Genomic DNA, 22,142 nt, shown 5'->3' with positions numbered 1-22,142 from the left:
ATGCGGTCGCGTCAGTCATGCGGCCGCATCATATGTGTTTTGCTTAAGGCGCGCGGTCGCGTCATTCATGCGACCGCGTCGCTGTTGATTCGCGCTTGGCATGCGTCCGCGTCGCCCATGCGATCGCGTGGATGCCAGTTTCTTTAGAAACTCCGTTTTGTGCTTTCCTTCTATTTTTGTATGTTTCCTTTCCATCCTTTAAGTCATTCCTGCCTTAGAAGATCTGAAACTACTCAACACACTAGTCACGGCATCGAATGGAATTAAAGGTAATTAAAATAATTAGTTTTAAAGCATAGAAAACATGTTTTTCACATACATCACATAATGAGGAAGGAAAAGTAAAACTATGCAATTAATATGAATAAGTGGGTGAAGGATTGAATAAATCACTCAAACTAAGCACAATATATCATAAAATATGGGTTTATCAACCTCCCCACATTTAAACAATAGCATGTCCTCATGCTAAATCCAAGGTGAAAAGTAAGGTTAAAGTGATGAAATGTCATGTAATGCAATCTAATCTAAATGCAACTACCTAAATGAATGATGCATCATGCAATTCTAATTTTTATTCACTTGTATATAAAGCTTGCATGTAGTTGAATTAACTCACATTCTCAAGGAATCATATATATATATATATATATATATATATATATATATATATATATATATATATATATATATATATATATATATATATATATATAGCCAAGCCTTAGATAGTGATAAACTGCCTTTACAATTGAGATGGGAGAGAAAAGCATTTTATAAACTTGCAAGACAATTAATAATTTAAACAGGGATAAATGTTAATGAGCTATTGAACTCTCACTGGATTTTGTGTTTACTCTCTAATCACTCAGTGTTTATTGGGTTAATCACTCTATTCTTCTTTTTATTCTTACTTTCTATAACTTTGTTCTTTATCTAACCAATCAACAATCATAAAATATAGTCATACCAAAAATCATGAGGTCTTTAAGTAAGGTTGTAATGGGGCCAAGGTAAAGGTAAGGGTATATGTATAAGGCTAAGTGAGCTAATAAGTTTATCCTTAATTAGACTAAGATCTCACCTAACATACATACTTTCTAAAGCAAAGCTTCTTTACCTATTTTCCATGTTTTCTCACTTTTGATTTTACATGCTCATATCTCAATATTTATTTTTATCCCATGTGCATTGCTTTATTTCACAATTGGGGAATTCTTTTTTGTGTCCCCTTTATTCATAACACTTTTTTTTAATGCACATGGTAATTCAATTATTTTGATTTTACATGAGCATGCTTCCCAAAACTTTTATGAGTTATTTTAATTCTTTTCTACCCTTTTGTTTTTTTTCATCCATGTTCCCAATAGGTTTTTCCACATTTAAACTATACATAATTTTCTATCTTAAGCTAACCAAGGATTCAACTTGGGATTTTATTTTGTTTTTCTGCTTAAGGCTAGTAATGTGGCTAATAGAATAAAAGGGGATTTAAAGGCTCAAGGGGGCTAACAAGGGTGATGTACAGGGTAGGCTATTTTGGGATAAGTGAGCTAAAATCAAATAACGGCCTCAATCACTCTCTTGGTATGTATTTCTATTCTATAATCTGACATATAGATTAAAACAAAGTAAAGAACACTAGAATAAACAAGAAGGGCGGAACACACAGGAATAAAATATTATGGTTTGAATGTAACCATACAATTAAGCTCAAAACTCACAGGCTGTGTGTTCTCTAGCTCAAAAATCATTTATCAGTTATGTATGTCATGCAGGTTTAGTTAAAAGTTCCCATTATTCTCAATGTAAAACTTAAGGTGGCCTTAAAGTTCTAGTGTTTCTCCTTGATGAAATGTTGTTTAATTAACTAACATGTAATGCTATATATACAAGGTGTGGGTTGTTTTGATTCTGTTAAAGTCTCTAGTTTACTTCTTTTTTCTTTTCAATCTATTCTGAGTTATCTTATGCTAAAAAGGGTAAACTATACTAATCAATCCACAATTTCTATAACTAATAAGTTAGAATTGCAACTAAACTATATGGCTAAAATATGAACTAAAGTGCAACATGTAGAAAATAGAGTAAAAATACATAAAAATAACAATGTATAAGTACTGAAAAAATGAAAATAAAAATAAAGAGAAAATACAGAAAAAGTAGCAAAATAGAAAGAGTATGTAGTGGTTCACCAAAAATATACGCCAGAGATGGCGACCTCCCCACACTTAAAATGTAGCATCGTCCCCGATGCTCACTCAAGCAGGGTGTGAAGGGATGTCATCACTGGAAGGGTGGGTAGCTAAGGTCTCTGTAGTGGTGATCTGAGGGTCTGACTACTGTGGAGGAGGTGCTGATTGAAGAGGTATCTCAGGGTCTACAGCCTGAATCTGGGGTGGAGCCTCCTGATGTGATGCTGCCTGCCGGGTGCTTGCCTGCTCTGCCTCGCTCTGTGGATAGGTCTCTGCCTCGGGATCATCCGCCTCCTCCTCAGATGCCTCGGATGGTGTGTCAGGCTCGGAGGGGATGTCGCCAAAGCGTATCATCAGCTTCAGGTGCTCATAGCGTCGCTTGTTGCGACGCTCCATCTGGTCAAGCCGTCGAAACAGGCAGTGCACTAGATGATAGATGGGCTCTGGGGCAGGTGGAGGTGCAGTGGTGGTGGCAGGGGTAGCTGTGGAAGAAGAGGGGCCGGCAGATGGTGTGTTCGTGTCAGCAGTAGCAGTGAGGAAAGGAGGTCTGTAGCCCAAAGCCAGAAAGTTCCTGCTGTTAGAGATAATCTTCTTGCATTCTGCAGCAGGTGGCTTTTCATCAGCATCCTCCCAAGGCACGTCAGCTCGACGGCCTAGCTGTGTAATCAAATAAGGAAAGGGAAGAGTGCCTCGGACGTGGACCCTGGCCATATAGTACCGGATAAAGCGTGGCAGGTACAGGTCCTTACCCTCCATCACACACCAAAGGAGAGTGACCATAGCGACTGGTATCTCAGTCTCGTGAGTACTCGGCATAATAAAGTTACTAAGAATCTGATGCCATAGCCGAGCCTCATCATTCAAGTAGATCCACTTGATTCCCTTTGGCATGGTGGTGTTCTGACCCATAATCCAAGGAACTGTCGGGTCAAGGGCTATCCGGGCCTTGACTGTATCCCAATCAAATCGCATAAAGCACATGTCTTCCTCAGCTTTCTGATAGCCATCCAGCTGATCAGTCTTAGGCAGAAGCTTCAAAACATCTTCAATGGCCTCTTCAGTAACCAGAATCTGCTTCCCTCTGAGGTTCACTGCATCTAGGGAAGTCTTGAAGTAATTGCAGTAGAATTCTCTAACCCAAGATGCATTGACCTCAGTCAGAGGTCTCTCCAGGAAGAACCAACCTCTTTGTTTGATCTGGTCAGAGGTGTATTGCTGGAGTTCTTCTGGGATTTTCAGAGTCCTCTCCAGGTATAGGTTCCTGGAGGTTGCAAACACTGGATACCTCAGCTCACAGTATCGGTTTGCAAACTTTACTGGATCAGTAGCAGGGATTAGCTGGTCATCCTTCTTCTGTGGGGTAAAATTTTTCTCCCGCAAGGAGGCATCATGCATGAGATATATGATAGACATAGAGGCTTTTCCTCTTTTCTGTTTGCCAGTTGTTGCCTTTCCTTTCCCTTTTCTGTGGGAGTCCGACATCTTGAAAAACAGAATTCAAGGATATAATAAAAACAGAAAAACAAGGAGGCAATTAACAAAAGAAGCACATAGTGGCAAAGGAGCAGGAGAGTAATGAATATGAGCTAAGTAAATGTGCATTAAGGATTGAATAGGAGTTAAAAGTTCGAAAAGAAGAATTTACAATCCAAAATGGAATAGAATTCATGTGAAATAAAAAAATAAACATCATGCCTTGGTTAGAGTGTTAAGAGAAAGTGAAAGAAAATCAGAAAAGAAGTTTTCAAAAGGTTAGGTTAGTTAGAATTGAAAAAGAGTTTAGGAAGGGAAAATTAGTGAGTTAGTAGAAGTGGGTTAAAGTAAGTGGCATAATGAAAATATTCCAAGTAACAAGTATTCACAGTTAGAAGCGATAAGTAACTCATATCCAAACAGGTAAAACATTTTGATGATGATTCAAATAGATATAGAGAAAGCAGAAATTGGAATCAAACATCAAAAATGCAGTGTAGGAACCAGGAAATCAAAAAGGATAAGAAAACTTGTCCGGGCATTCATGAATGGTTTGGTTAAAGCAGAGTAAAACAGATATCAAAATGGCAAAACCAAAACATGAATGGAAACATTTTACAGAAATTTGGGCAGCATTCCGGCTAAAATTAGATTGTCCCGGAAAAAGAAACAGCAGTCAAATAGTTCATATGAATCAAAATTAAAGTTGTACTTACATATAAGGAATATAAACATGAAAATTCAGAGTAAAGAGCAGCATGAAACAAGAAATTATAGCATATGAACAAAATTAACAGCACAGCATCAGTAGAATTGCGAAAATAATGAAACAACAAACAAGAACAATGCAATTAAACAGACCTAAATCCACTAACCACATCCTAGGCTACCTAACATCCTAAAATCCACTACAACATGCATATCTAACTAGCCTAAAGATGAACAATAACAGAAAAAAATAGGAACTAACGATGAAAGGATAAAAGGGTGGCGTTCGGCGGAACCTAGTAGGCGAACTAGGGCGAGTGGGCAGAAAGGTGGCTGGGGGTGGTGGTGACGGCATCTGGCGCGGCAGAGAAGGGCGGCGCGGTGGCGGTGATGCTGTTCGGAGGGGCAGTGAGAGAAAGTAGGGGTAATGGGGGTAGGGGGAGAGGGGAAGGGGTGGGTGGTGGATGGGGGGGCGTGGCTGGGATGGGACGACAGCCGTGGGTGGTGGTTGTGGAAGTGGGGCAGTGGCGTTGGAGGGAGGGAGGAGAAGGAAGAAGAAGAAAGAAGGGGGAAGGAGGAAGGGGGGTGGGTGGCGGGGGTTCTGGGTGGTCGGCGGTGGTCGGCGGTGGCGTGGTGGTGGCAGGGTGGTGGTGGTTGGATTGGAGGAGAAGAGAGGGAGAAGAAAGGCTTGGGGGGGTGCGACTGGTAGGGTTCGCATGGCTGGGGCGTTATAAATTTGAATCCACGCGGCCGCGTGGGGGACGCGGTCGCATGGCTGGAGCAAAAAAGGGTGTGACGCGATCGCGTGGATGACGCGATCGCCTGGAGGGCAAAAAGAGTAAATGACGCGATCCCTGGGGCATGCTATCGCGTCGCTGGAATTTGTGCTAAACGCACAAATCCAGCGTCGTTTCAGCGCAACTCTCTGTCTCCTTTTAAGGTGTGGTGCAATCCATGCGACGCGATCGCGTCGCTCACGCGATTGCGTGGGATTGGTATTGTGCAAGGGACACGATCGCGTGGGTCAATTGTGCGAAATGCACAATGGCCGCATGATTCCAGCCTAACTTTCAGGACGTTGGATCTTTACGCCGATCTCCAGGTCACGCGGCCGCGTGGGTGACGCGGTCACGTGGGTAATGTTTTACGCCGTTTGACGCGATCGCATGGATGATGCGGTCGCATGGAGCACCTTCTCCTTTTTTTTATGTAGTATGCAGAATGCAATGATTAATATAAATGCGATGCAAAATTCCAGGTTCAATATTATAAAATAAAATAAAACTTGAAAACAAACACAACGAAGTAAAAATTGAAAAATGAACGATCATACCATGGTGGGTTGTCTCCCACCTAGCACTTTTAGTTAAAGTCCTTAAGTTGGAAATTGGATGAGCTTCCTGTTATGGCGGCTTATGCTTAAATTCATCCAGAAATCTCCACCAATGCTTGGAATGCCAATAACCTCCGAGGTCCCAAACTAGGCACGTGAAGCTTCTGAGCAGCTTCAAATAGATTCTCAGACTCCCGGGGTGACGAATGTCAGCATAGATTCCAGGATCCCAAACTTTGCTTTTAAATCCGCCTTCGTCTTAATCTATACTTTTCCATCTGGGTGGTTTAGAGATTAGATTCTCACCAGGATAACCAAACATTTTTCGAGATCCATCCGGTTGATCATGATGCCAATCCGTGCACTTCAAGTTGAAGCGTGGAACCTTATTGAACCTTGTGCACCAGCTCTGAGTACGAGCCATTTTCCTTTTACTCTTAAAGCCACAGAGAGCTCTAAGCTGGCCATCTATTTCAAGCAAACCATATTCAAGTGGAAAAATACAGTTAAAAGTTAAGGATTGTACCCACTTGAAGCTTGTATTGGGTGGTAATGGCCTTGGGGTAGGTGGTTCTAGTGGTTCTGTGAGTTCTACTCTCTTGTGCTCTTCTGTGAAATTCTCCAGTTCTTTGCAAGATTCTTCAAATGTTTCTATGTCCTGATCAAAGTCATCTATGTCCTCCTCATCACTTGTGTCATAGACTGGAGGTTGAGAGAAATCTACCTCCGTATCATCTTCGTATTCGCTTGGGGAAGATTCTTCGGTCTCAGAGAATTCACTTGCGGATGCAAGTTCATTATCATCATCAAGGAAACTTGCTTCTTGGATTATTCTGTCTAGTTCTTCAGGAAATACCTGCCTTGGGGATTGCGCACAATCCTCCTTAGCATCAATTGTAACATCCTTGACAGAATTTTCCACAACTCTGGCTTCCCATGGAAGTTCAGCGTCTCCTAAGTCTTCAACCAACTCTTCTTCTTCAATAATGACAGCTTCTTCTACTTGTTCCAGTACGAAGCCATGCTCTATCTTGTCCACTGGAGTTTCTAGTATTTCCTTCATGCTACGCTCTTCATTAGACTGTCCACATGGGGCTGTGGAAGGTCCTTGAATGTTCGAATGTCTAGAAGATAATTGACTTATTGATTGCTCCAGTTGATGAAGGGTTGTTTGAAGTCGATTTACTGTTTCCTTGAGGCGAAGCTTTGATTCTCGGGGTGATAGATTTGGATATGGCACAGGGGGAAGTGGTGGTGTTTGGGAGTGATTGGATTGGAACTGGGGTAAATGAGGATCATGTGGTGGTGAATGGTGAAAAGAAGCTTGTGAGCGTGGTGGTTCGAAGTTATGTTGAGAGGATGCCCTATAAGCACGTAGTGGGGTTGTTGGTAGTTACAAGGTTGTCCACCATGTCTATTTGCTTGGTATGCATTGTAGAATGGTCTTTGTCCATGATATCTTGGAGGGTGTTGTTGCCTAAAGGGTTGATCATGTCCTCTTGGCTCCATCCATCTTTGATTGCTCTGACCTTGATGCATATTCCTGTTATAACTTTCATTCCTTTCAATAACATTAGAACCAAACACAAAGCGAAAGGGGTGAGAATTCATAGTAGCTGATGAAAATAAAAGGGGAAAATAAAAACAAATAAACAAGTAAAAGGAGTATATTTACAATAACCAATAATAAGGCACACGATTGCAGCTCCCCGGCAACGACGCCATTTTGATGAGAGGAACTTTTGTGTGGTCTAGAAATTTGCAAATAAATCCTCGTTTCAAGTATAGTTTCTAAACCTTCAAAAGTCCTTTCACACAAACGTTTTGGTTGTCACAAGTAACAAACCCCTTTAAAATTGATAACCGAGTATTTAAACCTCGGGTCGTCTTCTCAAGGAGCTACAAGGAAGTGTGTTCTTATTATTGGCTATGGGGATTGTAAATTGGGGTTTTGAGAATGAGGAGCAAGTAATTTAAGTGGTAATTAAAGTAGATGAAAAACAAGTAATTTAAACAGCAAGTGAAATAAATAAATGACTGTAAATAAACTTTTGGCAAGGTATGAGAAATTAGAGGTCATATCCTGGCTATCCTTATCAATGATGATGATAATCGAATCTTAATTCCACTTTGTTAGCCTTTACTAAGATAAAGGAAGGTCAAGGAATTATTTGGATTGATCTTCGGATCCTGTTTTATTTTCTAAGAAAAGATTGGGATTCTTGAAGCTCAATACAATTAGCAAAGATAACAATTATCAAGCATGTTTGAGTTTGATAACTCCTGAGTTGCTGATTTCTTAACCAAAACCAAAAGGAGAAAAGTAAATCTACTGGAATAAGAATGTCTTCAGATTGGGAATAATTGTAACTAATAAATAAAAGAAAGCAATATTAACTGAAATACCTCAAATAACATTAATCCAAAATAAAAATCTATAACATAGAAGAATTCATAAATTAAATTGCAAAAGTAAATAATCAACTAAAGTAACGAATAAAAGTAAAAGAGAAGCTTAAAGTAAAGGAACATTAAACCTGGGATCGAGAGTCACTCCCAAACTAAGAGAAATCCTAAATCCTAATCCTAAAAGAGAGAGAGAATCTCTCTCTAAACTAAATCTAAATCATGAAAACTAAAACTAAAGTCGTCTCTCTATGAATGGATACATTCTCTCACTTCATAACCTCTGGTCTATGCCTTCTGGACTTGGATTTGGGCCAAAAAGGCCTTCAGAAATCGCTGGGAGCGTTTTCTGTAATTACTGGTGCGTGGCCTCTGTCACGCGTCCGCGTGGGTCACGCGGTCACGTCATTCGGAGCTTTTCTTGTCACGCGGTCGCGTCAGTCATGCGGCCGCGTCATATGTGTTTTGCTTAAGGCACGCGGTCGCGTCAGTCATGCGACCGCGTCGCTGTTGATTCGCGCTTGGCATGCGTCCGCGTCGCCCATGCGATCGCGTGGATGCCAGTTTCTTTAGAAACTCCGTTTTGTTCTTTCCTTCCATTTTTGTATGTTTCCTTTCCATCCTTTAAGTCATTCCTGCCTTAGAAGATCTGAAACTACTCAACACACTAGTCACGGCATCGAATGGAATTAAAGGTAATTAAAATAATTAGTTTTAAAGCATAGAAAACATGTTTTTCACATACATCACATAATGAGGAAGGGAAAGTAAAACTATGCAATTAATATGAATAAGTGGGTGAAGGATTGAATAAATCACTCAAACTAAGCACAAAATATATCATAAAATATGGGTTTATCAGCAAGCTTTCTGGTCCTCGGATTTGTTGTCATAGATTCCGTTTATGTTTGTTTTATTTTCTTGGAAAGGAGGAACGTGCACATTTAATGTGCGTTTTGTTTCCCGTGTCGAAATGATTGATGTGAGGCTTTGGTTCAGTTTTCGGTATAATCTGGGTCGTTGATTTTGGCTGTGTGGTTTGGATGGCTGAGATTGGGGCGGTTTTATTTTTGGTTTTCAGAAACCGTTTCACTTTACCATGTTTTATTACTTGGGTTGTTTTAGGTAGTCTCTGCCCTGTTTTGTTTTGATTTTTTACCTCTTGCATGTTCCCAGAGGAAAAGAAAGAAATGATTAACAAAGGTTTGTGTTGAAAAATTGTGGTCTCTTCTTTTTGTTTTCGCTTTGTTTGTTCTGGGGTTATGGAGAAAGGTAAGGTCACTGTTGTAGAGAGCGATCCATATAGCTGGGTTAGTGAGCAGGTTAAACACTGTGTGTCTAGGTTTAATGATTCTGAATCTGTGTGTCTAGGTTAGGGAAGGGCATAACATAAGGATAGAGCTTTTGCCTTGCGCGGAGGGTGATCGTGTGTGTGAGCAGGTCGAGGGTTGGTCGTACTTTTATCTTTATTCTCTTCTGTTGACTGAACTGGGTGTTCGGTTTCCGTTTACAGATTTTGAGTGTGGTGTTTTGTTCTGGTTGAACTGCACTCCCTCTCAATTACATCCTAATTCCTGGGGCTTTGTTCGTGCCTTTGAAAACTTGATGGAAATCTTGGAACGGCCACCTTCTCAGGGTGTTCTTCTCTTTGTTTCAGTCTAAGGGGGTCAGGCGGGGTTTATGGGTGAATCTTAGTAGTTATCCTCGTCGCTCAGTGTTTTCTCTATATAAATCTTCATATAAAAACTTTAAGACTATGTTTGTCAAGGTTAGGAGTGTTGAGGATGAATTTCCGTTTTATTTGAATGAATTCTTAGAGGCAAGGTTTCCCGTTTCATGGTCTCCCGAGCCTGTCCAGGTGCTAGATGTTGATGATAGAATGTTTGATGATAATGTCATGTTGGAGTTTTTGGTAGAGGCGTTGGAGTCGGTTGGGTTGTTGTCGGTTGCTGAGTTGTTGAAATGGGAATCAGATAAGGAGGCGGTTTTGGATTATTTAGGTAATTGTTCCTGATATAGATTACTAGTATGTTGGTATTGTTATTGTTGAAATTTTGTTTTTTGTGATTTTGTTTTGTAGCAGAGAAAGCCCCCACTATTACCACTGCTGGTCTAAAGTCCTTTTTTAGTCAAAGGAAAAAAAACGAAATAGAAGGTTCCACGATGAATGTTGGTAAGGAGGGTGGTGCCGCTGTTCAGACTGAAGTTAACCCTCGTCCGAAAAGGAAAAGGGTCAAGCCTCGTGCTGAAGTGGTGAATAGTAAAGAGGGGAATTCTCTTGTTTTGCCACTTGTGGAGGCTGCTTATGAATCTCAGAAGAGACTTCATGCTTATCGTGAGGATGATAACATGAGGTCCTTGTGGTCGAGGTTCTTCCCCTTCGCCACCCTTGCTGATGAATTGTGTCGTTTCCCCGATGATTCCCAGATGATTGAGGAAGTTGGCAGTGCTGGGATTAGCCGCTTTCTTCATGTATCTCCGTTTATGTTGTTATTGCTCTTCCTTTATTTGTCTTGTTAATTCCCTTTTTATTGTAGGTTATTGGGGCTCGGATTATGGCTATTGGGAGGTGATGAGCGGATAATTTATATGCTTTTTGGCATTATTTTTACATAATTTTTAGTATGATTTAGTTAGTTTTTAGTATATTTTTATTAGTTTTTAAATAAAAATCACATTTCTGGACTTTACTATGAGTTTGTGTATTTTTCTGTGATTTCAGGTATTTTCTGGCTGAAATTGAGGGACTTGAGCAAAAATCATATTCAGAGGTTGAAGAAGGACTGCAGATGCTGTTGGATTCTGACCTCCCTGCACTCAAAGTGGATTTTCTGGAGCTACATAACTCTAAATGGCGCGCTTTCAAATGTTTTGGAAAGTAGACATCCAGGGCTTTTCATCAATATATAATAGTCTATACTTTGCACAAGGATAGACGATGTAAACTGGCGTTGAACGTCAATTCCATGCTGCATTCTGGAGTCAAACGCCAGAAACAGGTTGCAAAGTGGAGTTAAACGCCAGAAACAGGTTACAAACTGGCGTTCAACTCCAAGAGAAGCCTCTACACATGTAAAGCTCAATGCTCAGCCCAAGCACACACTAAGTGGGCCCCAGAAGTGGATTTCTGCATCAATTACTCATTCTGTAAACCCTAGTAACTAGTTTAGTATAAATAGGACTTTTTACTATTGTATTAGACATCTTGGGACGTTTAGTTCTTAGATCATGGGGGCTGGCCATTCGGCCATGCTTGGACCTTCATCACTTATGTATTTTCAATGGTAGAGTTTCTACACTCCATAGATTAAGGTGTGGAGCTCTGCTGTTCCTCATGAATTAATACAAAGTACTACTGTTTTTCTATTCAATTCAAGCTTATTCCGCTTCTAAGATATTCATTCGCACCCAAGAACATGATGAATGTGATGATTATGTGACGCTCATCATCATTCTCACCTATGAACGCGTGCCTGACAAACACTTCCGTTCTACATGCAAACAAGCTAGAATGAGTATCTCTTAGATATCTAATACAGAGGACCGAGTCCGAGATATTAGAATCTTCGTGGTATAAGTTAGAACCCATGGATGGCCATTCCTGAGATCCGGAAAGTCTAAACCTTGTCTGTGGTATTCCGAGTAGGATCTGGGAAGGGATGGCTGTGACGAGCTTCAAACTTGCGAGTGATGGGCGTAGTGACAGACGCAAAAGGATAGTAAATCCTATTCCAGTATGATCGAGAACCGTCAGATGATTAGCCGTGCAGTGACAGCGCATTAGACCATTTTCACAGAGAGGATGGGATGTAGCCATTGACAACGGTGATGTCCTACATAAATCTTGCCATGGAAAGGAGTAGGAAGGATTGGATGAAGACAGCAGGAAAGCAAAGGTTCAGAGGGACGAAAGCATCTCTATACGCTTATCTGAAATTCTCACCAATGAATTACATAAGTACCACTATCCTATTTTATATTTTATTTATCTTTTACTTATCAATTCATAAAATCAGTTGAATCTGCCTGACTGAGATTTACAAGGTGACCATAGCTTGCTTCAAGCCGACAATCTCCGTGGGATCGATCCTTACTCACGTAAGGTTTATTACTTGGACGACCCAGTGCACTTGCTGGTTAGTTGTATGAAGTTGTGAAACAGAATTAAGAACATGAACGTGCGTATTGAGTTTTTAGCGCTGTTACCAAGGAAGGAATGATCACGATTTCGCACACCAAGTTTTTGGCGCCGTTGCCGGGGATTGTTCGAGTTTGGACAATTGACGGTTCATCTTGTTGCTCAGATTAGGTAACTTTATTTTAATTTTAACCTTTTTGTTTTTATTATTCTTATTTTCAAAAAAATAAAAAAAAATTATATATTTTTATTCAGAATTTTTAAGAATGAATTCTAGTGTTTCATGATGATTTGTTGAATCCTGGCTGTCTGTAAAGCCATGTCTAAATTCTTTTGGACTGAGACTTCAACTAATCACTTCAATGCATGTAATATCCTGCTGAAGCTTGGCTGGCCATTGGCCATGTCTAGTGTTTTGGACCGGATCTTTCACTGAAAGCTTGGCTGGCTAGTAAGCCATGTCTAATTCCTGGACTGGAGCTTTAGACTAACATTGCAAGATTCCTGGAATTCCTATTAAAAATTTTGAAATCCTTATTTTTCTTTTTCAAATTAATTTACGAAAAATCCAAAAAATTTATAAAATCATAAAATCAAAAAAATATTTTTGTGTTTCTTGTTTGAGTCTTGAGTCAAATTTTAAGTTTGGTGTTAATTGCATCTTTTTTATTTTCTAAAAAATTTATTTTCGAAAATTCATGCATTGCATTCTTCATGATCTTTAAGTTGTTCTTGACAAGTCTTCTTGTTTGATCTCCATATTTTCTTGTTTTGTGTCTTTTCTTATTTTTCATATGCATTCTTGAAACATTAATGCCTAAAGAATAAAAAATTTTTAAGTTTGGTGTCTTGCATGTTTTCTTTTCTTGAAAATTTTTCAAAAATAAGTTCTTGGTGTTCATCTTGACATTCAAAGTGTTCTTGGTGTTCATCTTGACATTCATAGTGTTCTTGCATGCATTAGGTGTTTTGATTCATAATTTTCATGATTTGTTTCAATTTTGTATTTTTCTCTTTCATCATTAGAAATTCAAAAATAAAAAAAAATATCTTTCCCTTTTTCACTCATCAAATTCGAAAATTTGAGTTGACTTTTTCAAAATTTTTTAAAATCTAGTTGTTTTTATGAGTCAAATCAAATTTTCAATTTAAAAATCTTATCTTTTTTAAAATCTTTTTCAAAATCAAATCTTTTTCAATTTTCTTTTCATATTTTCGAATTCCTTTTTAAAATTTTTCAAAATCTTTTTCATTTTTTCGAAAATATTCAAATTAATTTTCAAAATCTTTTTCTTATTTTATTTCTTAATTTTCGAAAATTTTATTAGCATTTAATGTTTTGATTCAAAATTTTTCAAAGTTGTTACTTGCCTATTAAGAAAGGTTCAATCTTTAAACTCTAGAATAATATCTTTTTAGTTTCTTGTTAGCCAAGTAATCAACTTTAATTTTTAAAATCAAATCTTTTTAAATTTCTTTTTCAAATCTTTTTCAAAATAAATTTCAATCACATCTTTTTCAAAATCAATTTCAAAATCTTTTCTAACTTCTTATCTTTTCAAATTTGATTTTCAAATCTTTTTCAATCAATCTTATCTTTTTGTTTCAATCATATCTTTTTCAATTTCAATCATATCTTTTTCAAAAACAAATTTCAAATCTCTTTTAATCAATCATATCTTTTTGTTTCAATCATATCTTTTTCAAAACTGCCCAACTAACTCTCTACCTTCAATTTTCGAAAATTCCTTCCCTCTTTTTCAAAATTTCATTTTAATTAACTAATTGTTTTAATTTTAATTTAATTTCAATTTTAATTTTCGAATTATAAATTTAATTTTAAAATACTTTTATTTTATTTTGTTTAATTTTCGAATTCCTTTCTTATCTCTCATCTCCTTCTATTTATTTATTCATCTACTAACACTTCTCCTCACCCAAAAATTCAAACCCCTTCTCCTCTGAGTTCGAATTCTTCTCTTCTTCATTCTTTCTCTTCTTTTCTTCTACTCACACAAGGGAACCTCTATACTGTGGTAAAAAGGATCCCTATTATTATTTTCTGTTCCCTTCTTTTTCATATGAGCAGGAGCAAAGACAAGAACATTCTTGTTGAAACTGATCCTGAACCTGAAAGGACTCTGAAGAGGAAACTAAGAGAAGCTAAAATACAACAATCCAGAGACAACCTTACAGAAATTTTCGAAAAAAAAGAGGAGATGGCAGCCGAAAATAATAACAATGCTAGGAGGATGCTTGGTGACTTCACTACACCTAATTCCAATTTACATGGAAGAAGCATCTCAATCCTTGCCATTGGAGCAAACAATTTTGAGCTTAAACCTCAATTAGTTTCTCTGATGCAACAGAACTGCAAGTTTCATGGACTTCCATCTGAAGATCCTTTTCAGTTTTTGACTGAATTCTTGCAGATCTGTGATACTGTTAAGACCAATGGGGTTGATCCCGAGGTCTACAGGCTTATGCTTTTCCCGTTTGCTGTAAGAGACAGAGCTAGAGTATGGTTGGACTCTCAACCTAAAAATAGCCTGAACTCTTGGGATAAGCTAGTCACGGCTTTCTTAGCCAAGTTCTTTCCTCCTCAAAAGCTTAGTAAGCTTAGAGTGGATGTTCAAACCTTCAGACAGAAAGAAGGTGAATCCCTCTATGAAGCTTGGGAGAGATATAAGCAACTGACCAAAAAGTGTCCTTCTGACATGCTTTCAGAATGGACCATTCTGGATATATTCTATAATGGTCTATCTGAACTATCAAAGATGTCATTGGACCATTCTGCAGGTGGATCCATTCACCTAAAGAAAATGCCTGCAGAAGCTCAAGAACTCATTGACATGGTTGCTAATAACTAGTTCATGTACACTTCTGAGAGGAATCCTGTAAGTAATGGAACGCCTCAGAAGAAGGGAGTTCTTGAAATTGATACTCTGAATGCCATACTGGCTCAGAAAAAAATATTGACTCAGCAAGTCAATATGATTTCTCAGAGTCTGAATGGAATGCAAGCTGCATCCAACAGTACTCAAGAGGCATCTTCTGAAGAAGAAGCTTATGATCCTGAGAACCCTGCAATAGCAGAGGTGAATTACATGGGTGAACCCTATGGAAACACCTATAATCCCTCATGGAGAAATCACCCAAATCTCTCATGGAAGGATCAACAAAAGCCTCAACAAGGCTTTAATAATGGTGGAAGAAGCAGGTTTAGCAATAGCAAGCCTTTTCCATCATCCACTCAGCAAAAGACAGAGAGTTCTGAGCAGACCCCATCTAGCTTGGCAAACATAGTCTCTGATCTATCTAAGGCCACTCTAAGTTTCATGAATGAAACAAGGTCCTCCATTAGAAATTTGGAAGCACAAGTGGGCCAGCTAAGTAAAAGAATCACTGAAACCCCTCCTAGTACTCTCCCAAGCAATACAGAAAAAAATCCAAAAGGAGAGTGCAAGGCCATTGAATTGATCATCATGGCCGAACCTACAAGGGAGGGAGAGGACGTGAACCCCAGTGAGGAAGACCTCCTGGGACGTCCAGAGATCAATAAGGAGTTTCCCTCTGAGGAACCAAAGGACTTTGAGGCTCATCTGGAGACCATAGAGATTCCATTAAACCTCCTTATGCCATTCATGAGCTCTGATGAATATTCTTCTTCTGAAGAGAATGAAGATGTTACTGAAGAGCAAGTTGCCAAGTACCTTGGTGCAATCATGAAGCTGAATGCCAAATTATTTGGTAATGAGACTTGAGAAGATGAACCTTCCTTGTTCACCAATGAACTGAGTGATCTGGATCAACTGAGATTGCCTCAGAAGAAACAGGATCCTGGAAAGTTCTTAATACCGTGTACCATAGGCTCCATGACCTTTGAAAAGGCTCTATGTGACCTCGGGTCAGTGATAAACCTCATGCCACTCTCTGTAATAGAGAAACTGGGAATCTTTGAGGTGCAAGCTGCCAGAATCTCATTAGAGATGGCAGATAACTCCAGAAAACAAGCTTATGGACAAGTAGAGGACATCCTAGTAAAGGTTGAAGGCCTTTACATCCCTGCTGATTTCATAATCTTGGATACTGGGAAGGATGAGGATGAATCCATCATCCTTGGAAGACCCTTCCTAGCCACAGCAAGAGCTGTGATTGATGTGGACAGAGGAGAGTTGGTCCTTCAACCGAATGAGGACTACCTTGTGTTTAAAACTCAAGGATCTCCTTCTGTAACCATGGAGAGGAAGCATGAAAAGCTTCTCTCACTGCAGAGTCAACCAAAGCCCCCACAGTCAAACTCTAAGTTTGGTGTTGGGAGGTTCCAACCTTGCTCTGATTATCTGTGAGGCTCCATGGGAGCTTACTGTCAAGCTATTGACATTAAAGAAGTGCTTGTTAGGAGGCAACCCAATGTTATTTAATCATATTTATGTTATTTTCTCTTTGTTATTTTGTGCTTTATTAGGTTGATGATCATGTGGAGTCACAAAAACTACTAAAAAATCAAAAAACAAAATGAAAAACAGCATTAAAAACAACACACCCTGGAGGAGAGCAGTCTGGCATTTAAACGCTAGAAACAAGCATCTGTCTGGCGTTTAACGCCAGAAACAGGCACCAAGTTGGCGTTTAACGCCAGAAACAAGCATTTACCTGGCGTTAAGCGCCAGAAACAAGCTACATTTGGGTGTTTAACACCAGAAACAGGCAGCAGTCTGGCGTTAAACGCCAGGATTGCACAGCAAGGGCATTTTACACGCCTAATTGAAGCAGGGATGTTAAGTCCTTGGCCCCACTAGATCTGTGGACCCCACAGGATCCCTACCACTTCTTCTCTCATCTTCATACCTTTTCATAACATTCTTCCTCAATTAACCTCCACCAATCACCTCTATTACTCCTCTAAAACCATCATACAACCCACCTACGCCCACCCACTTAAATTCAAACCATCACTCCTTCCTTTTCACACATCATAACCACCTAAAATCCCCTTGACCGAACCATTCACACACCTCCATCACCTCCATTTTCTTCTTCTTCTACTCACTTTGTTTTTCTTTTGCTCGAGGACGAGCAAACATTTTAAGTTTGGTGTGGAAAAAGCATTGCTTTTTTTTTGTTTTTCCATAACCACTAATGCCTCAAGGGATGCACTTTCCTCCACAAAATTTTTGGGAGCAAATCAACACCTCCCTAGGAGAATTAAGTTCCAACATGGGACAACTAAGGGTGGAACATCAAGAGCACTCCATCATCCTCCATGAAATTAGAGAAGATCAAAGAGCAATGAGGGAGGAGCAACAAAGACAAGGAAGAGACATAGAAGAGCTCAAGGACATCATTGGTTCCTCAAGAAGAAAACGCCACCATCACTAAGGTGGACTCATTCCTTGTTCTTAAATTATCTGTTTTTCATTTTTATGTTAAATGTTTATCTATATTTGTGTCTTATTACATGATCATTAGTATTCAAGTGTCTATGCCTTAAAGTAGTGAATATTAATCCATCACCTCTCTTGAATGAAAAATATTTTAATTACAAAAGAATAAGAAGTACAGGGTTTCAAATTCATCCTTGAAACTAGTTTAATTATTTTGATGTGGTGACAATACTTTTTGTTTTTTGAATGAATGCTTGAACAGTGCATATGTCTTTTGAAGTTGATGTTTATGAATGTTAAATATGTTGGCTCTTGAAGAATAAGGAAAAAGGAGACATGTTATTTGATAATCTAAAAAATCATAAAAATGATTCTTGAAGCAAGAAAAAGCAGTGAATACAAAAGCTTGCAAAAAAAATAAAAGAAAAAAAATAATAAAAATAGCAAAAAAAAAATAGAAAAAAAAAGAGAAAAAGCAAGCGAAAAAGCCAAAAGCTCTTAAAACCAAAAGGCAAGAGCAAAAAGCCAGTAGCCTTTAAAACCAAAAGGAAAGGGTAATAAAAAGGATCCAAGGTTTTGAGCATCAGTGGATAGGAGGGCCTAAAGGAATAAAATCCTGGCCTAAGCGGCTGAACCAAGCTGTCCCTAACCATGTGCTTGTGGTGTGAAGGTGTCAAGTGAAAACTTGAGACTGAGCGGTTAAATTCAAGGTCCAAAGCAAAAACAGAGTGTGCTTAAGAACCCTGGACACCTCTAATTGGGGACTTTAGCAAAGCTGAGTCAAAATCTGAAAAGGTTCACCCAGTTATGTGTCTGTGGCATTTATGTATCTGGTGGTAATACTGGAAAACAAAGTGCTTAGGGCCACGGCCAAGACTCATAAAGTAGCTGTGTTCAAGAATCAACATACTGAACTAGGAGAATCAATAACACTATCTGAACTCTGAGTTCCTATAGATGCCAATCATTCTGAACTTCAATGGATAGAGTGAGATGCCAAAACTATTCAAGAGGCAAAAAGCTACAAGTCCCGCTCATCTGATTGGAGCTAAGTTTCATTGATATTTTGGAATTTATAGCATATTCTATTCTTTTTATCCTATTTGATTTTCAGTTGCCTGGGGACAAGCAACAATTTAAGTTTGGTGTTGTGATGAGCGGATAATTTATACGCTTTTTGGCATTGTTTTTACATAATTTTTAGTATGATTTAGTTAGTTTTTAGTATATTTTTATTAGTTTTTAAATAAAAATCATATTTCTAGACTTTACTATGAGTTTGTGTGTTTTTCTGTGATTTTAGGTATTTTCTGGCTGAAATTGAGGGACTTGAGCAAAAATCAGATTCAGAGGTTGAAGAAGGACTGCAGATGCTATTGGATTCTGACCTCCCTGCACTCAAAGTAGATTTTCTGGAGCTACAGAACTCCAAATGGCGTGCTCTCAATTGCGTTGGAAAATAGACATCCAGGGCTTTTCAGCAATATATAATAGTCCATACTTTACAAAAGGATAGATGATGTAAACTGGCGTTGAACGCCAGTTCCATGCTGCATTCTGGAGTCAAACGCCAGAAACAGGTTACAAACTGGCGTTCAACTCCAAGAGAAGCCTCTACACATGTAAAGCTCAATGCTCAGCCCAAGCACACACTAAGTGGGCTCCAGAAGTGGATTTCTGCATCAATTACTCATTTTGTAAACCCTAGTAACTAGTTTAGTATAAATAGGACTTTTTACTATTGTATTAGACATCTTGGGATGTTTAGTTCTTAGATCATGGGGGTTGGCCATTTGGCCATGCCTGAACCTTCATCACTTATGTATTTTCAACGGTAGAGTTTCTACACTCCATAGATTAAGGTGTGGAGCTCTGCTGTTCCTCATGAATTAATACAAAGTACTACTGTTTTTCTATTCAATTCAAGCTTATTCCGCTTCTAAGATATTCATTCACACCCAAGAACATGATGAATGTGATGATTATGTGACGCTCATCATCATTCTCACCTATGAACGCGTGCCTGACAAACACTTCCGTTCTACATGCAAACAAGCTAGAATGAGTATCTCTTAGATATCTAATACAGAGGACCGAGTCCGAGATATTAGAATCTTTGTGGTATAAGTTAGAACCCATGGATGGCCATTCCTGAGATCCAGAAATTCTAAACCTTGTCTGTGGTATTCCGAGTAGGATCTGGGAAGGGATGGCTGTGACGAGCTTCAAACTCGCGAGTGCTGGGCGTAGTGACAGACGCAAAAGGATAGTAAATCTTATTCCAGTATGATCGAGAACCGCCAGATGATTAGCCATGCAGTGACAACGCATTGGACCATTTTCACAGAGAGGATGGGATGTATCCATTGACAATGGTGATGCCCTACATAAAGCTTGCCATGGAAAGGATTAGGAAGGATTGGATGAAGACAGCAGGAAAGCAGAGGTTTAGAGGGACGAAAGCATCTCTATACGCTTATCTGAAATTCTCACCAATGAATTACATAAGTACCACTATCCTATTTTATATTTTATTTATCTTTTACTTATCAATTCATAAAATCAGTTGAATCTGCCTGACTGAGATTTACAAGGTGACTATAGCTTGCTTCAAGCCGACAATCTCCGTGGGATCGACCCTTACTCACTTAAGGTTTATTACTTGGACGACCCAGTGCACTTGCTGGTTAGTTGTACGAAGTTGTGAAACAGAATTAAGAACATGAACGTGCATATTGAGTTTTTAACGCCGTTACCAAGGAAGGAATGATCACGATTTTGCACACCAGGAGGGCTCAGGAGCTTGCTGTCGAGTCTGAGGTGAAAGATGCTGCTGATGTTGCTGAGTTAACCTCTGCTGTTCAACAAAAGGAGAAGATGATTGTCGATCTTTCAACCTCTTTGAAGGGAAAGGAGAATGAGCTTGCTGAGGAGAGGCGTCTCCACTCATTAGCTATTGAAAATAACAAGGTCTTGAAGTCTGAGAATGGTAGGTTAGCTTCCAGAGTTAAGGAATTGGAAGCCGAGGTCTACGGGGCTTTTGCGGTGGGTTTTGAGAGAGCTGCTTCTCAAGTTCGGGCTCTGTTTTCTGAAGTTGACGTTGATAAGCTTGATGCGACGAAAATTATCGTTAATCGGGAGTTGATTGATGATGAAGCTGACAAGAAAAGTGATAGTTCCAGTATTGGTGATAAGATAGAATGAGGATTTGTCCTTTTATTATTTTGATGTTTTGACTTTGTTTTGGACGTTGCTAGTATTGTGGGACTTTGTTTTGATATGAATATGTAGTTTGATGGTTAAAACTTTTCCGAGTATGAAGCTCGGTTTGATTTTGAATATATATGCATATATATTTTGGATTTAGTTATGTTCTTTTTGTAAGTTTGTATGGTAGTTACTGTTTGGCTATATGATAAAGTAAAGGAGATAATCATATTATTGGATTATTTTGGATATGGCGTCCGGCCTCGTTAAAACCCTTTTTGAGAAAAACCCTATCTTGTTGGGATAAAACCTCAAAAATGGGAAAAAGAGTACCTTCATCCGCTTTGTTATACATTATGATTGATATTTCCTCAAAGAGGATACATTCCAGTTTCCTGATATCGGATCTCCCAATAATGTTTCTAATTGATATGCTCCTCTGCCGAGCACTTTATTAATTCGGAACGGGCCCTCCCAGTTTGCTGCTAATTTCCCACGTGTTTTTGGCTTCTTTGCTTCCTCTATTTTTCTAAGTACGAGCTCTTCGATTTCAAATGTTCTTGGCATAACTCTTTTGTTGTGTCTTGTTTGTATGAGCTGTTTCATTGCTAGCTGTTTTATTGTTGCTATTTCTCTTTCTTCATCAATGAGGTCCAAATCTGTTAGTCGCGCCCTCTAACGTTTCTGTTGACATCGTATAGGTCGGTTCTTAAGGTCGCTGTTCCGACTTCTACGGGTATAAGAGCTTCTGCCCCATAAACTAATTTGAACGGGGTCTCTCCTGTTGCTGATTGTATTGTCGTGTTATATCCCCATAAAACTTCTGGGATAAGATCGGCCCATTCGCCTTTGACGTCATCCAACTTCTTTTTTAGTGCCTGTAAAATAATCCTGTTAGCTGATTCTACTTGACCATTCGTTTGAGGATGTTCAACCGAACTAAAATGATGTTTTATATTGAAATTTTGTAAAAAGGTGGCGAGGTTATTGTCTGTGAACTGTCTTCCATTTTCGGAGATAATCTCTCTTGGTATGCCGTAGCGGCATATGATATTTTTCCAAAGGAATGATCTCACCTTTTCAGCTGTGATTCGTGCAAGAGGTTATGCCTCAATCCATTTTGAAAAGTAGTCTATTGAAACTAGAAGGAACTTTACCTGCCCTGGCGCTTTCGGGAAGGGGCCGAGAATATCCAGGCCCCATCTATCGAAAGGCCAGCTTACCTCTATGGTGTGCAATTTCTCTGCGGGTATTGTTGAAATAGCGGCATGTCTTTGGCACTTGTCACATGCCTT

The 22,142-nt window shown here is 39.0% G+C and overlaps 1 non-coding gene across 1 annotated transcript; it reads right to left on the bottom strand.

Moving 5' to 3' along the window:
• Positions 1–14,868: 14,868 nt before the first annotated feature.
• Positions 14,869–14,976, bottom strand: LOC112773901 (small nucleolar RNA R71). Its single transcript, XR_003188425.1, has one exon. It is a non-coding gene; the product is annotated as a small nucleolar RNA R71 (small nucleolar RNA).
• Between the last annotated feature and the right edge of the window lie 7,166 nt (positions 14,977–22,142).

The sequence above is a fragment of the Arachis hypogaea genome, chromosome 18 (genome assembly GCF_003086295.3).
Source record: "Arachis hypogaea cultivar Tifrunner chromosome 18, arahy.Tifrunner.gnm2.J5K5, whole genome shotgun sequence".
NCBI lineage: Eukaryota > Viridiplantae > Streptophyta > Magnoliopsida > Fabales > Fabaceae > Arachis > Arachis hypogaea.
The sequence above is the reverse complement of the archived record's forward strand: the minus strand, read 5'-3'. Positions and strand labels throughout refer to the sequence as shown.